Source organism: Crinia signifera, chromosome 3, assembly GCF_055691185.1.
Source record: "Crinia signifera chromosome 3, ASM5569118v1, whole genome shotgun sequence".
Lineage (NCBI taxonomy): Eukaryota > Metazoa > Chordata > Amphibia > Anura > Myobatrachidae > Crinia > Crinia signifera.
In genome coordinates, this window is record NC_139219.1 from 318,690,416 (window position 1) to 318,707,127 (window position 16,712).

Here is a 16,712-nt window from a genome sequence, read left to right on the forward strand (position 1 = left end):
CAATAGGTTGATCAGGCCATATGTTGACACATAAAAAAAGGTCAACATAACTTAGGTCGAAATGGCCAAAAGCTCAACACAACCAACATGTCAACATGGAAAAGGTCAATATGAAAAAGGTCGGCATACTGTACCTTAAGTCGACGTGCTCAAAAAGTTGACACAAGCAACATGTCAACATGGAAAAGGTCAACATGAAAAAAAGGCTGCTATGAATTTTTTAGGACATAGAGTCAAATCGCAGCCACCATGCAAGGGAACACGGTACACTTATACGGTGTCCTTGTTGACCTATGTCGACATAGACATGAAAGCGGGGAAACTCATGTCGACCTTTCCCATGTCAACCGTTTCCATTTCTACATATTTCTGTTGTTGACGTATTGGCCATGTTGACCTAAGGTATGTCGACCTTTTCATAGGTCGACCTGCGGCATGTCCACCAATAGTGGTCGACCTATTGACTGTCAACTTTATTGCTGTCCTATGGCCCATACTCATTTTCAGTCCCAGGGGATGCGGTGCATTTTAAACTGTGTCCATGTTGACCTTTTGACTGTCGACCTAGACACTGTCGAACTAATGACCTTTCGACCTAGAAACATGTTGACCTTTTCCCATGTCGACCTAATGGTGTCGACCTAATGACTGTCGACCATCATGCTGTAGACCAAATGATCCCAACCCCTACTTACACAGAGACAATTGTTTGCAAAGTGATTGGCAGTCAGAGGTAACAGGGGACTGGCAGAAACAACCAGGCCTGTCACTGCATGTCACATGGGCAGCTGCGAATGCACCTAGTCTAGACTGACTTCTATTAGCAAAGGGGGGGGGGGGGGGAATCGGTACTTGTCGGGCGCCGTGAAACTAAACAAGTACCGGAAAATCATTTGTTGGTGAGTGACCATGGAATGATTTTTCTCCCATTCGGCCGCATGTGAGCGGAAGTGGGGGGGGGGGAGCGGTCGTTGCCTGGGTGGTGTTTACATGCTCATTAGGCTGCGGATATACACAGCCGAGAAAACAGGTCTGAATCAGGCCCATTATTACAATCAGTGGTGACTCCAGAGGTGTTCAAAATTCAAATAGGGGAGCCACACCCACTGCCACCAACTGCCATTTCAAGCTGGCAGTTGGTGTTACTCCCCTAATTGAACTTTGAACCGTGCTGCAGCCCCTCCTCTGGAGCCACCCCCAAATATAAGGCTCCTAAAAAGAGTATTTACCATCTGCTAGATCAATGTTCATATTTCCTTCCACTAAAGATACCATTTCTGTAAGTGCCTATTAAGCTGTGTGGTGGACAGCCTGATGAAGTCATGTGGACTAAACGCGTCGGGTGGCCTCCTTTGTTCTTTTGTGTTTTAATGAATCGCCTTGAAACTTGTATCAGCGATTGGTCAATCTCAGTGTTGATCACACTGAATTGTTGAGTGGTGGCTGGTGTTAGAATTCCCGTTGCTCAGCGAGCCAGCCAGAATGACCCTCATTGTGTGATCTAATGTTGTTGAGTGATTCCTCAGAGACATGGTAATAGAATGCCAGTGTCCTTGATGATAGTACAGCCCACTTCCAGTATAGACCACTCTCCTGCTGCCACAAGAGGCAGCTGCCTTGGGTGCCTCATGCCTCCCACCACCCAAGGCAGCAGGCTCTGGTGCCAAACTCTCCTCTTGGTCCTAGGTGACACTATCTCCTAAGAAGCAGGTTTAGGCAGTTCAATATTTCCATGCAGGTTTCAGCATGCATGCCAGCGGTATGCTGGGCTCTGTAGTTCTACACTGGCAGGAGAGCCTCAGGTTGTCCCCACCCCAGCTGGTCGCATGTAGCTCTGCCTGATGCAATCCAGAGTGCGCGTGCTCTATGCTCCTGACCACAGCTGTATTCTCATTTCCACACTTGTTGGTGTCATTTGTCATCACTGGAGACGCACATTCCTATTACATGTGACACGCTCCACTAAACGGTGCTAATCATTTCATATCACCCGTTGCTGATGACGTTATCATTTGTCATGTAGGTCTGCAGAGTGATAATGATTTTAGGTCTGCATTAAGCAGGCCAAAAGCATTAATCTACTTTCAGGAAGGCTTAAATGCTACAAAATAGCAATGGTTTGGTCAATAATATATTACAGGGCAAATGAGTCCAGATGGGACAGTCGTCTCGCGGTCCAGCTAAAGTGCCAATATAAGCAGTACATCATTATTCTTGTGGTTCCTGTGTTACATACGTTCTGTCACTCTTGTTCGACAACTGTATTAACTGTTTAATTATTAGCAATATGCTGGACTGTACAACTGCACGGAATCTACTGCTCTTCTTCTCCTGTATACACTGGGCTCTGCTTATTCCAAACTGTACAAGGACAAAGGGTTCAATGTGTGGCACATCGGCGCCACAACTACAGCTGCTACATGGCATCAGTGCAGCAACTACAGCTGCTGCACATCAGCGCCACAACTACAGCTGCTACATGGATCACTGCCACAAATACAGCTGCTGCACATCGGCGCCACAACTACAGCTGCTACATGGCATCAGTGCAGCAACTACAGCTGCTACATATATAACTGCCACAAATACAGCTGCTGCATATCAGTGCCACAAATACAGCTGCTACATGGCATCAGTGACACAAATACAGCTGCTACGTGGCATCAGTGCCACAAATACAGCTGCTGCATATCAGTGCCACAAATACAGCTGCTACATGGCATCAGTGACACAAATACAGCTGCTACGTGGCATCAGTGACACAAATACAGCTGCTACGTGGCATCAGTGCCACAAATACAGCTGCTGCATATCAGTGCCACAAATACAGCTGCTACATGGCATCAGTGACACAAATACAGCTGCTACGTGGCATCACTGCCACAAATACAGCTGCTGCAAATCAGTGTCACAAATACAGCTGCTACAGGCATCAGCGCCACAACTACAGCTGCTGCATATCAGTGCCACAAATACAGCTGCTACAGGCATTAGTGCCACAAATACAGCTACTACATGGCATCAGTGACACAAAAACAGCTGCCACATGGCATCAATGCCACAAATGCAGCTGCTACATGGCATCAGTGACACAAAAACAGCTGCTGCGCGGCTTCAGTGCCACAAATAAAGCTGCTACAGGCATCATTGTCACAAATACAGCCGCTACACATCATCACTGCCCAAAATGCAGCCGCCACATACAGTAGCATCAGTGCCATAACTACAGCTGCTACACATCATCAGTGCCACAAATACAGCTGCTAAATGACATCAGTGACACAAAAACAGCTGCTACAGGCATCAGTGCCACAAATGCAGCCACCACTTAGAATCAGTGCCACGACCACAGCTGCTACATGACATCAGTGCCACAACTACAGCTGCTACATGGCATCAGTGCCTCAAATACAGCTGCTACATGGCATCAGTGCCACAAATACAGCTGCTACAAATCACATCAGTGTCACAAATACTGTTACCTCGCATCAGTGCCACAAATACAGCTTCTACATGGCCTCAGTGCCACAACTACAGCTACCACATGGCATCAGTGCCACAAATACATTTTCAATAGAGGCGCACAAAGAACACAAAGGCACATGATTCTGTATCGCTGCCACTGTATGTGCACACGCTTCAGTCTGGGGCTCTCGCCGTTAATCAGGGGGTTTATATCTCCCACATCTGCTCCGTCACTTCCTAACAGATTGTGTGAAAGTGGCTGGAATTCCGCGGAGCAGTCGCAGACTCGCACAGGAAAGAGCGGCCTTAATGTGACTCACGTTAGAGTTTGGAATAAAAATCAACGACACATAGAAAATCAGGACGTGCACGAAAAATGAACATTTTCCACGACGACAGGGTGGAAAAAAAATTAAATAATAATAATAATAATAATAATCTCTAGCACCAGGAATAGTATAACAGTTAAGTGGTTAATCATTGCTGAAATGCTTTTAAATGATAAGTCGTTTAAAACGTATTGGCATTACGGCTCATCGCTCATCTCGTTTGTCTGAGATATCTAGCGACATATGACTTAATTGGGTCACGTGTGTTGCGGTGTCAGCTCCGGGGTCACAGAGGTGACCCCTTTTTTAGTGGTGCTTTAGGATCTCAGCGCTGCCACATTGTATCAGTCTGGGATGTAAAACAATTTCGCTTATCACCGAAAAAATACACTGATTGCCTCTCCCGCGGGAATTAATTAGCGGTGTGTCATGGTACGGAGTGAGCGAGGGGAGACATCTGGAGCTCTGCGATGTACCTGTCTTTGTCCATCCTCAGTATATAATGAGATGTCATTGACTCTGACACTGACGGGGAGCGGTAAAACTTGCTGATAGAGCAGGAAAATTCTTTGCAATCTTTTTTTTTTTCTTAGAGAAGTTTTACCCCAGATCAGTCCATTCAGTTTTACTAATTTCAAGTGTCACATCCTTTTTATGCCTTATAGAAGTCACTCTGGAGTGGGTGCAGGACAGTGTTCTTCCACTGCCCCTTTGCACCCCCTGTTTATAGAACAAGGATATAGAGGTAGTGTACACTGATACCAGGACCAGCAATGTCCTCTGTACCCTGTATGGGCCTGACTCCTTTCTTTCTTCCTCTCTGTGAGCTGCAATGGACACGGATGGCAATACTGGCAGCAAAAGGTTTTCGCAGTCAGCGGGGATGCTCAAAAGAAAGTTAAGCTAAAATACACATGGAAAGCAAAGAATAACATTTGATGGGACCACCCAAAAACTTCCAGAGAGATGGGTTTGGGTCAACACATATTAGGTAGGTCAACACAACCATTAGTTCGACAATGGCAAGTTCAAAATGGTTGACATGAGTTTTTCACTTTTTTTGTCCAGACAGTCGACACAGTCGACATGGATACTGTCTAAGTGCTCTCGTCCCATCGCTATGCACAGCACACTATTTTATTCTCCCACCAGGGGCCATAGTAGATGGGTGGCCATGAAGTACCGCCTGTCGGCACATGTCAGCTCAGAAAAAAATTGAAAGACTCATGTCTTTGACTGTCGACCTTACCATTGTTGACCTAATGCTTGTGTCGACTTCCAACCATGTCAACCTTAGGCATGTTGACCTATTTCATGTGTCCACCTAATGTGGTCGGCCCAATGTATGTCGACATATTATATGTGTCGACCTACCCCCAGAGAGGCCCCCTGTCTGCAGCGCTCCACCGGAGCGGGCATGCCGAGTGCTGCCCAGTGGGCCTTCTTATTTGTAAAATCCCATTAGGCCCATGATCCAAAGGTGAACGTAACTCCGGTGGTGGGTGGTCTGCGCATGTGCGGAACGGGTCCTGTGACATTGCATGCAGTGCCCCCTGCTGCAGCCATTTGTGGCAGAGTGGGGTAGTCACCAGGCAGTGTTCCTGAAAACAGGGCAGTGCTGTTTCAGGGTCTACATCTAGATTTCCTAGCCCCAACTGAATGAAAACACCGGACACCCTGCGTCACCTGAGCGTTCTATGGGGGAGGGCGCCTTGGACTACACACCCTAATTTGAATGCTGCACTGCAGGTGGGGCAGATGAGAGAATTAGATTTGGGCGAGTTATTTTGTTTCTGTGCAGAGCAAATACCGGCTGATTTATTCTTACACTGCAATTTAGATATTAGTTTGAATTTGAACACACCCCACCCAAATCTAACTCTCTCTTCACATGTAACATCTGCCCCACCTGCAGTGCAGCATGGTTTTGTTCCAAGGTACAACCAATAGTCCGCTGATGGATTCACGCCACAGCCAGTAGGCATATCAGTAGGAATATCATCGACCGCAGCATTAGCATAAATTTGCAGGTGTTGCTGCGGCAAGTGATGCCCGGGGTTCTGACACAGAATCATGCCCACAATATCGCCAGGTTCCTCTCCCTTGTGAGTCCAGGATAAAACACTCGGAGCAATGATGGGATCAGCGCAGGTGACGTGTGCCAGATTTCTTGTCAGAGTCCTGGTTTTTGCTACTGGAAATCTTTAATTCCGGATGGCTTTTTCTCCTATAATTCGGCTTCCTGGTAGACAGGGAGTCACAAGCGCAGAATAAATTGCTGCCTGTGTCATTTTCCAGTGCTCCTGATATGAAGCAGGTCCCCAGCGCAGTTGCACAGTAGTCAGTCTTGCTCTTGCAGGGAATTCTGGGAGAGGTTGGTTACACAGCTGCTAGTTGCTGGGCCGAGAAGAGATAGCAAATTGCATTAAGGATATGAGTAGAGAGTCCAGTGATAATGTGCGGGTGACTTCTTATTACACAATTACCATAATATTCCATATATAATGGTGAGGCCAGCTTATTTGGCCTCTGTTGTAGTAGCATAGCTCCCAACAGCTTATCGCTGGAACGTCTTAGTTTTTTGGGATGTTCCCGCATCCCTCCCGGGGCCGGCAGTGTCCCACGGCAGGGGGGGGGGGCAGAATAGCTGCTGTGTGCATGCTCACAGTGTCTATTCCTGTTGCCAGAGGGGCTGGGGGCATAGCCAGTAGCTCACGGAGCTGTTGGTCATGCCCCCACAGCTGCGAAAACGTGGCGTGGCCTCGCAGTAGCGCCACAAGCACAGGCCACACCCCTTCCCACTAGGCCACGCCCTCAAATGCCTGCTCTGTATCGCCTGGCCACTGTAAAATGTTGGGAGGTATGGTCATAGAAGACAGGCCACACTGATTTCCCCTTGTTCAGGGGAACTCAACACCATTAGTTAAATCATGCTCACAGTGCTGTCTCTAAGGGGTAAACTTATTATAATGGGAGTTTGGGAGGTTGCTATAGGCAACCAATTACATTTTATCTATTATCTTCTAGAAGGTGCTTCATAAATAAATAACAATCTGATTGGTTACTATGGGCAACATCCCATCTTCAATACAACTCCCATTTTAGTAAATTTACCCCTAGGAGGGGGACTGTGTCTAAAGGCTCCCATACACTAGTGAGATATGGTCCGATTTTCCCCGATTCTGATGGATCGGGCTGATAAATCTGACCAAATCTCATCTCTTGACATCCCGTCCGACCCGATGCGCGGTCCCGTGCGCATTGGATTGGAGTCGAGAGGTCGGACGGGCTGCACATAAGATAAATCTTATGTGCAGCCTGGAGCCTGGCAGGGGGATGCACCCACCCGGCGTATGCACATGTGCAGAAATGTGGCTGCGCATACGCCAAACATCGCTCCCATGCGAACGTAAGGTCCTTGCCAACGAACCACAATAACCCCCATAGCCCAAGGTTTGCCACCAATGGCAGAGATCAACTGATTCGCTGCCATTGATGGCTGCCATATTGTATTTTCCCTGACCCCTTCTAGCATGACAGAGGGTGTGGTCACTATGCCCCACCCCCTGTACCTGATTGGACCAACAGCAGTAATGGACGATGAAGATGGTGAAAACCATCGATAGCTATCCATCGATAGTTCCACAGCATTGATTTAAAGAGGCAATGCCACCGTAACCATTTGATCCTTAGGCCACTGTGGATTAACCCACACTTTGCTTGCTGCATTTTCTGCTCCAGCGAACCATTGCCTTTTGCAGATACAGCGTCCCTGATCTTACTTCCCTTGTGTGTGACCTCGCTTGCATGGATCTCAGCAACCGTTAGCAACTGACTGAGCGGTAGAATAGGCAATACTGTATGTTGTATTCTGCATATGCAGCGGAGAAGGGATGACGATGCAGCGGATACATTAATCCATCTGAATCCTGAGTACGGATTCTCAGGGCAGAAGGATCTCCGGGAGCTGCTTCTACTGCAGTTTCATCTGGAAAGCTGTTAACAGGATGCAGAGAGTGAAGATGGGCCCAGGCGCTGTGACCACAGGCAACACACGGAGATAAATGGTTGACCCTGGTCGGTGTCAGGTTAGGATTGATGCCCCTATCAGACCTTCTGCCTTGCCAATGATTTTTTAAATTCTTTGATAGAGTGTGTTATCTAGTCACTGGCATGAGGGCAACAGCCCCGCAGGCGAGAAATAAAAGGTCATTCCGTGAGGACAATCTCTGTTGGACTAAATGAGAAAAGGGACTGCGGAAAACAGAAAAATAAGAGAAAAATAAATAAGTTCCAAAAAATATATATATATATATATATAAATAAAGAAGCGGCAAGGTGTTCCGGATAAGTAAAATTGCTTCCTTTTCATTTATTTATTTCTTTTTGCTTGGCTTTGGGCTATGTTTGGAAGTGTAGAATGTGAAATTGTGGTTTTATTATTATCCATGTTGTTGTTGTTATTATTATTAGTAGTAGTTGTAGTAATAGTAGTAGTAGTAGTAGGTACATTAATATTACTATTATTATTATTATTATTATTATTATTATTAATATGGATATTATAAATATTATTATGAATATTTTAATAATAATAATATTAATAATATTATTCATATTCAATAATACAATTCATAATATTATTATTAGAAGTATGACTATTATTATTATAAATATTATAATAACATTACTATTCATAATAATATTCATATTATTATTGTTTTTATTGGTAATCGTAGTAATAATATTATTATTAGTAGTAGTATTTTTATAAATATGGATATTATTTTTATAAATATTATTAACCCTTTGTGTGCCAAGTGAATTTGTTAGAATAGGTGTGAAAATTGTCAAGCATATATATATATATATTACAGGACTTTCATCGGGCTGCTCCCATCCTATGGAATGCCCTTCTACGCACAATAAGACTCCCCACTAGCCTCCAAACTTTCAAGCGTTCCCTGAAAACTCACCTCTTCAGGCAAGGGGGAAAAAAAGGTGGAGCGCTAGGTGGATCAATTGGATATCACAATTTTAATAAAAATATTTTAAAAACAATATATGAATAGACAATAGCATATCATGTCAATGACAATAACAGTAAAAGAAAAGGACAAGGAAGACGATACTTAAGTCTCTGCGTAGCTGCCGTTATGTCCCTGGAAATGGGGGGCTTTTACTCGCTGAGTAATGCCCTAAAAGATGATGGTTAGCAGGATGCCGTCCTGGATGGTGTAAATGAACGCTGGAGGATGATCTAATTCCCAATTTTGGGGTCCTCACTATGTTGCGCTGATTTCAGGAGGGGAACTGTGGTTGGTTTCTCGCTGGAGGATGATCTGATTCCTTCTAATTGAAGGGTCCTCACGATGTTGCGAATGATGGAGTCCACAGTGTGGTTGTGGAAGGTTCCCCAACGGGTAGGGATTTGGAGGGCAATCCGGAATGGTTACAATGAAAGCGAAAATTTCCAGGAAAATGCAGGGGTGGGGGGGCCAGCAGAGGCAAAGATTCTTCCTGGTCCAATTAAAAGTAGCAAGTAGGCAGCACTTGCTACTTTTAATTGGACCAGGAAGAATCTTTGCCTCTGCTGGCCCCCCCCACCCCTGCATTTTCCTGGAAATTTTCCCTTTCATTGTCACCTTTCCGTTATTGTCATTGACATGATATGCTATTGTCTATTCATATATTGTTTTTAAAATATTTTTATTAAAATTGTGATATCCAATTGATCCACCTAGCGCTCCACCTTTTTTTCCCCCTTTCACATCCACTAGAGGGTTGACATCCCTCAAGTAGGAGCAGCTTAGCAACACACCCCACAGGGCGCCTATTCCTACTCTGAGTATCCCATCTCGAGTATACCCCCATTTTCAACCTCTTCAGGCAAGCCTATAATATTTAAGTTCTACACGCATAACCCTCTAAGGCACTTATGTATTATATAGCTTCCCTTCTGGACTTGTAACTTGGTGGGACTGCTATGCTATTACTGATGCCTGTCCTTGTGTTTCCCTCCTATATCCTATAGAGTGTAAGCTTGCAGCAGGGCCCTCTAACACCCAAGTCTGTCTGTTGTTACCCAGTTTGTTTTATCACTGTCTACTATTGTAAAGCGCAACGGAATCTACTGCGCTATATAAGACACTGTAACGGAATCTGCTGCGCTATATAAGACACTGTAACGGAATCTGCTGAGCTATATAAGACACTGTAATGGAACCTGCTGCGCTATATAAGACACTGTAACGGAATCTGCTGCGCTATATAAGACATTGTAACGGAATCTGCTGCACTATATAAGACACTGTAACGGAATCTGCTGCGCTATATAAGAAAATGTAACGGAATCTGCTGCGCTATATAAGACGCTGTAACGGAATCTGCTGCGCTATATAAGACACTGTAACTGAATCTGCTGCGCTATATAAGACGCTGTAACGGAATCTGCTGTGCTATATAAGAAACTGTAACGGAATCTGCTGCGCTATATAAGACGCTGTAACGGAATCTGCTGCGCTATATAAGACGCTGTAACGGAATCTGCTGCGCTATATAAGACGCTGTAACGGAATCTGCTGCGCTATATAAGAAACTGTAACGGAATCTGCTGCGCTATATAAGACGCTGTAACGGAATCTGCAGCGCTGTATAAGAAACTGTAACGGAATCTGCTGCGCTATATAAGACGCTGTAACGGAATCTGCTGCGCTATATAAGACGCTGTAACGGAATCTGCTGTGCTATATAAGGCGCTGTAATGGAATCTGCTGCGCTATATAAGATGCTGTAACGGAATCTGCTGCGCTATATAAGACGCTGTAACGGAATCTGCTGCGCTATATAAGGCACTGTAACGGAATCTGCTGCGCTATATAAGGCACTGTAACGGAATCTGCTGCGCTATATAAGACACTGTAACGGAATCTCCTGCGCTATATAAGACACTGTAACGGAATCTGCTGCGCTATATAAGACGCTGTAACGGAATCTGCTGTGCTATATAAGACACTGTAACGGAATCTGCTGCGCTATATAAGGTGCTGTAACGGAATCTGCTGCGCTATATAAGACACTGTAACGGAATCTGCTGCGCTATATCAGACACTGTAACGGAATCTGCTGCGCTATATCAGACACTGTAACGGAATCTGCTGCGCTATATAAGGCACTGTAAATAAATAAATAAATAAATATATATTCAGATGGAGCCCCTCATTGCCGACGCTCATCAGAATGTCCCCGCTGGTGTGCACTGACGAAGAGGGACTCCATTTCACTGGGACGCGTGTGCGTCTCACACGTACGCATGTCCCAGTCACTTTTTGGCTGGGCGGTGGAAACCCTGCCTGTCTCCACTTCAGGGAGATGAGCAGGGTTAGGGGAGGTTCGGGGTAGGCGGTGGGGACCGGCAATGGCGAGTGGGGAATCGGTGGATGGCGTCTGGAAGCATCCGTCGGAACGGGGTGCATGAGCGTCCCGTGCGTACGCGCCCCCTTCCGATTGCTGGCGGGGCCTGGTGGCTGGCAGTGGCTGGCGGGGGCTGGCGATTCAATGACAAGCATGACAGTGGCTCCATCTGTAGATACAGTTGGAGCAGCTCTCATTTGAGCTGCTCCTGTGATTGTATCTCCACCCGCTGCAATGGGACAGAAGGCGGCACGCACACGAGACACTCACGCGCCCGTTCTGTTGGAGGCTGTAGCAGCCCTCAGCCCTGCTCTGCCCCTCCGCCTGTACTGCCCCCACATTTTAATTTATATAACTAATTTGAGCGACGCTTCCATTTTTAGCGGATATTTTGCACCTCTTTCACAGAGATGTCGGCACTTAAAGGATTATTAAACTATTATAATAATTATTATTATTTTGTGTGGATTTTGCCATAGCAGTATTGCAGCGTTACTATACATTATTGGGGAAGGATTAAACACTAATCTCATTCAATTAACCCAAGAGAACAGTAACGCAGACAGAAGTCTTCTGTAGGGAACGGGGGTCTCCTCCGGGGATCCAGCTCTCATTTTTCTACTTTGGAATGAAAGAGATGAGATCACATGACTGCAAATAGCCTGAGCTTTGGGTTGGGGGCAGTCAATGACTGGCAGCGTATAGCGTTGGCTCGGGGGCGAATGCAATGTGTTTCTCTATAGCCTCGCTCCCCTCTTTAATTATGACAGAGATTCTCACTGACTTTATTAGCATTCAGGCAAAATAGAATAAAAAAAAATCTATAGCAATTTTCAAAACATTTGTACTGTAAATGCCTGATTACTGGGCTCTTTTTAATTTAATTTATTTAGTCAATAAGGAGTCTTTCAGCCCAGGATTAAAAGTTTGAACGATTCCGTCATAGGCCGTGCTTTTGAGATCAGATTTAATTAATCAAAAATAGGAATTTGTTTCTACCAATAGTAGAACATATTCTGGGTTTGGCAACATTAAATTCTGCCGTTATTGCAGAACTACAAGTCCCAGAAAGCTAGTGCCCAGACTTCTGTAAAAGCTAGGGAACCAAAATTAGCCTATTCGTATCCAGCCGACAAGAGAAAAAAATTATTAAATTTAACTCCCCATTGAATGACTTTTCCTCCGGTCTTTGCTGTTCGAAGCCCAGGACTTATTCGGCGGTTGCGAATAAACCAGCCACTTCCGGCCGACCGCTGGCATTACCCGCCTACCCCTAGCAGGCTTAATAATGTCAGCATTTTCCCGGACACTCCCACTCTTTCATTGGGAGCGCCCACCATTTTTGCAGGCATACCCATGAAACAAAAAGAAATATGTGGTGTGGACCAATCTCACTTAGGGGGTTATTTTGGTTCACTCTTTCTGACAAATTCCTTCTTAGATGGACAAAACCATGTGCACTGCAGGTGGGGCAGATGTTACTTGTGCAGAGAGAATTAGATTTGGGTGGGGTTTTACTTCAAAGTGAGATCTATATTGCAGTGTAAAAATAAAGCAGTCAGTATTTACCCTGCACAGAAACAAAATAACTCACCCAAAGCTAAATATCTCTGCACATGTTACATCTGCCCCCCTGCAGTGCACATGGTTTTGTCCATCTAAGAAGGATTTTGTCAGAAAGAGTGAACTAGAATAAGGCCCTAATAGTGAGGTTGGACCAGGGGTGCTTAATACGAGTGGTTTAAACCCAGCTGCTACTTCGGAACAGGATGGCCAGTCCTGTATGACACAACAAGAAAAAATACAAATATTAGCAGCGCTAAAAACTAATATTAAACAGACTGGTTGATCTATAACCCATACTCGTGTAACATGAAGACTCACCGGAAGTGATTGGTCCGGTGACCAATCACCCAATTTGCAGTGAACCCCATCGTTCTGGCCCCACCTCTCGCTATATGTTGCCGGAAATTTAGCATCATGCCCCGAGCACCAACCACTCACCAAATGCTTCTCCATCTGCGACTGAGTGACCCTAATGGGGTGTTCTCCGACATAAACGGCTACAATGCTTATATACTGTATCTTTATATAGACTTCTGCTATTACTATACAGTATGTGTGCGCTGCGCCCCAGTATCACAATATATATATATATATATATATATATATATATATATATATATATATATATATATAATTGAATAATGTTGTCAGATATCTTCAACTACTATGGATTTCATGCATTAGCTATTGCACACCCTAGACCTTCACCTACAACAATCAATGGCTCTCCAATTAAACTTGTATAGTGCGTCTTAATCACAATCAATATCTATTGTACGTATGGAGGATGTGAGCAGAGAGCTCCAGTACAGCCGAGTCCTTATACAATCCATAATAACACAGCCAGTAACATAATGACACATTACTGAGTTCTCCCTTCCCTAACTCTAGTAAGATCTGTAAGAGGCCCATTCATTAACATTACTTTATGTTATACACCCGTTTCACATTATTTTAGATAACATGAATGCACTATAAAGGGCTTTTGGAGCAGTTTTTCATAAATAACTGCTCCAAACAGTGGCGGAACTATAGAGGGTGCAGGGGATGCAGTTGTTATGGGACCAGAGAGGGCCCAAGACAACCCTGCTGTACCCTCTATAGTTGGGAGCCTGGCATGTTACTTACTGGATGGAGGATGGTGGTGGGAGGCGAAGACGCTTCATGTGTGGACTCCAGAAGCTAGCAGCCAGGGCCGGATTTAAGTAACAGGCCACCCATAGACACAACATTGTGTACCCCCCCCCCTTGCGTACCTGCTGATGCAGCAGTCACAGTCCCAGGTCTGGAAGAGGCGTCCTGTCCTCTCCTTCTTCCCAGTGCTAGAGATGTCACTACTGCCACTGCAGCTGGTGCTCCAGTTACTTCCACAGCCGCTGCCATAGTGCATGGAGCAGCAGCACTCCGCTTTTCGTGGACCCCCCCGCTACCCCCCCTCCTGCGTTTCACGCCCCCACCTGCGACCCTTTCTCCAGCATTTCGCCAAAACACCCCCCCACGACCCCCCCTCCCACGATTCGGCGACCCCCCCGCCATTCGTGGACCCCCCTCCCGCATTTTGTGGACCCCCGCGAGAAGGGGGGATGCCGTGCTGCCCCCAGCGGGTCTGTCCATAGGCACGTGCCTCACGGCTGCGGCTGATGGACTGTCTTCATAAAGACAGATTATGTTACGTATTCATACCCATGGATGTTTTTAACCAATAAATGTTTATCCAACCTTATTTTAAACATATTTATTGTGTCTGCCGACACCACCTCTCCAGGAAGAGAGTTCCAAAGTTTGACTGCTCTGACCGTAAAAAAATTTTTTCTAACAAGGGAACAAAATCTTTTTTCTTCTAATCTCAACTCATTCCCTCATGTCCTACAGTATATTCCTTAAACATTTTATCATCTGATGTGTGACCTCTAGCATGTATATACATTCGCATTTCGTAAACTTGCAAACTATACCTGAAGTAAAGGCTCGGAGACTTAGGTTTGGCAGAAATTGTTCGCTGATTTATTTAAAGCACTTTAAGCTAGATTAATTTATTAATAAATAATTAATTGATGGTGGCCCAGAAAGAACGGCTAATTAACTAAGCTCCACCCCACAATCTGCATACGTAATCAAGCCTACCCTAACAAGTGATATCCGCTTGACCGTCCGGGTGGGGTCGCTGTCCCCAAGCGGGTGATCCAGCGAAGGCCTAAGCCAAGCTAAGGCCTAGCGCACCGAAAACCAAACATATACGTAGCATCATCACTTGAAGAAGAACTAATTCCATTAACCTGCCGTTCTTTCCTGCCTATAAGCCAACGCAATTAACACCCACCCAACTACACACCAACAAGGGAGGGAGGGCGGGAAAACCTTCAGGAAAGAGAGGAAGATTCCTCCCTTACCTGCATTTATATCCCAGCTAACACTACCATTCCTTGAATCCTTATTGGGCAACCGAGTCACATGCTTCCCAAGGTCACACAGCCTGGGATGTTTAACCCACTCCATGCCTATTGCTGGCATTACGTTAATCTTCTAGCAGTAAAAAGGGTGTTTGACAGATCCTTATATTGGCCCCTGATATGTTTGTACATGTTGAGCATGTCCCCCTTAAACGTGTCTTCTCTAGCGTAAATAGTCCCAACTTGCTTAATCTCTCCTCGTAGCTTAAATTCTTGAAGTGGCTTTGCCTCCCACATCCATCCTCCATCTCCCAGTAAGTAAATTACTGGGCTCATAACCCGGCTTGAAGCAGCCACAGTAATACTGTAGCTATAAAGGGGGAGCAATAAAGACCCTGCGGCAGCAATTAATAAAGATAAAAAAAAAAAAAGGAGAATGCAGTGGGATTGCCTTGGTGTCCCCCCCAAGCTGCCAGGCCCCATTATAATTGCATCCCCTACACTCTATAGTTAGAGGGTTCAGTCTGCCTGTCCATCTATGCCCCTCCCATTCATTTCTCCATCTATGCCCCTCCCATTAGTCCGTCAATGCCACCACATGGTGCTCTGTCCGTCCATCTCTTCGTCCTGTGCTGTAATCAAATAGTGTCCCTCATGCTGACCTTGTCATTTGTCTACCTCTTTAATGTTGACCTTATGCTCAAAGCCGTCTACTCTGTGTGCGCATGGTCTGGGGCCATAGGTGCACAGCAGTACCCAAAGCTGGTGCTGTGGCCTCAGTCTCTGGCTCCTGTACTCCTGTACATACTGCATATGTGTTGGTCGTCTGTTCCACGCTCTGTGAAGGACATGCCCTGCCAGCTTGTAGTGCTCGCCATTCTTTTGTGAAAGTGACAGGCCAGCAGCCGTGAGCCAGCAGGAAGCAGCAGCCGGGAGCCAGCATGAAGCAGTAGCCAGGAGCCAGGCCAGCAGGACTGAGAACGAGAGAAGTCCGCACCTGAAAGCAGGATCTGGAGCAGTGAAAGGTTAAATGAGGCTCATGCAAAAGAGGGTTGTGTAGATTTGGGATTAGGTGGGGGCCACAGAAATATCATTGTACAGGACCCCAAGATTTCTGTGTGAATTTTTTTTTTTTCATATGGGGTTTTTTTCATATAGGTTTTTTTTTTTTCCTGTGGGGATCTAATTTTATTTATTTACAGATTCTTATATAGCGCAGCATATTCCGTTGCCCTTTACAATTGGAAACAACAGTGATTAAACAAACTTGGTAGATACAAACCCACATGGAGGTAGGCGGGCCCTGCTCGCAAGCTTAGGGATAATAGGAGGGATACATAAGGATAGAATTCCATAGATGGCAGTCCCACCAGATTACCGGACAGTCCTGATGGGATGCAATTATATATGAATGCTATTGGTGGTTGTGTCGTGGGTCCTGAATATGATAAGCTGCCTGAAGAGGTGAGTTTTCAGGGAACGCTTGAAAGTTTGGAGGCTAGTGTGCAAGGAAGGGCATTCCATAGGGTGGGTGCTGCCTGACAAAAAT

General features: G+C 45.5%; 1 protein-coding gene across 1 annotated transcript in view; it reads left to right on the forward strand.

Annotated features, from left to right (window-relative positions):
- The window catches only part of PKHD1 (PKHD1 ciliary IPT domain containing fibrocystin/polyductin), a 378,814-nt gene that overhangs the window by 85,789 nt on the left and 276,313 nt on the right, over positions 1–16,712 (forward strand). The window lies entirely within an intron of this gene.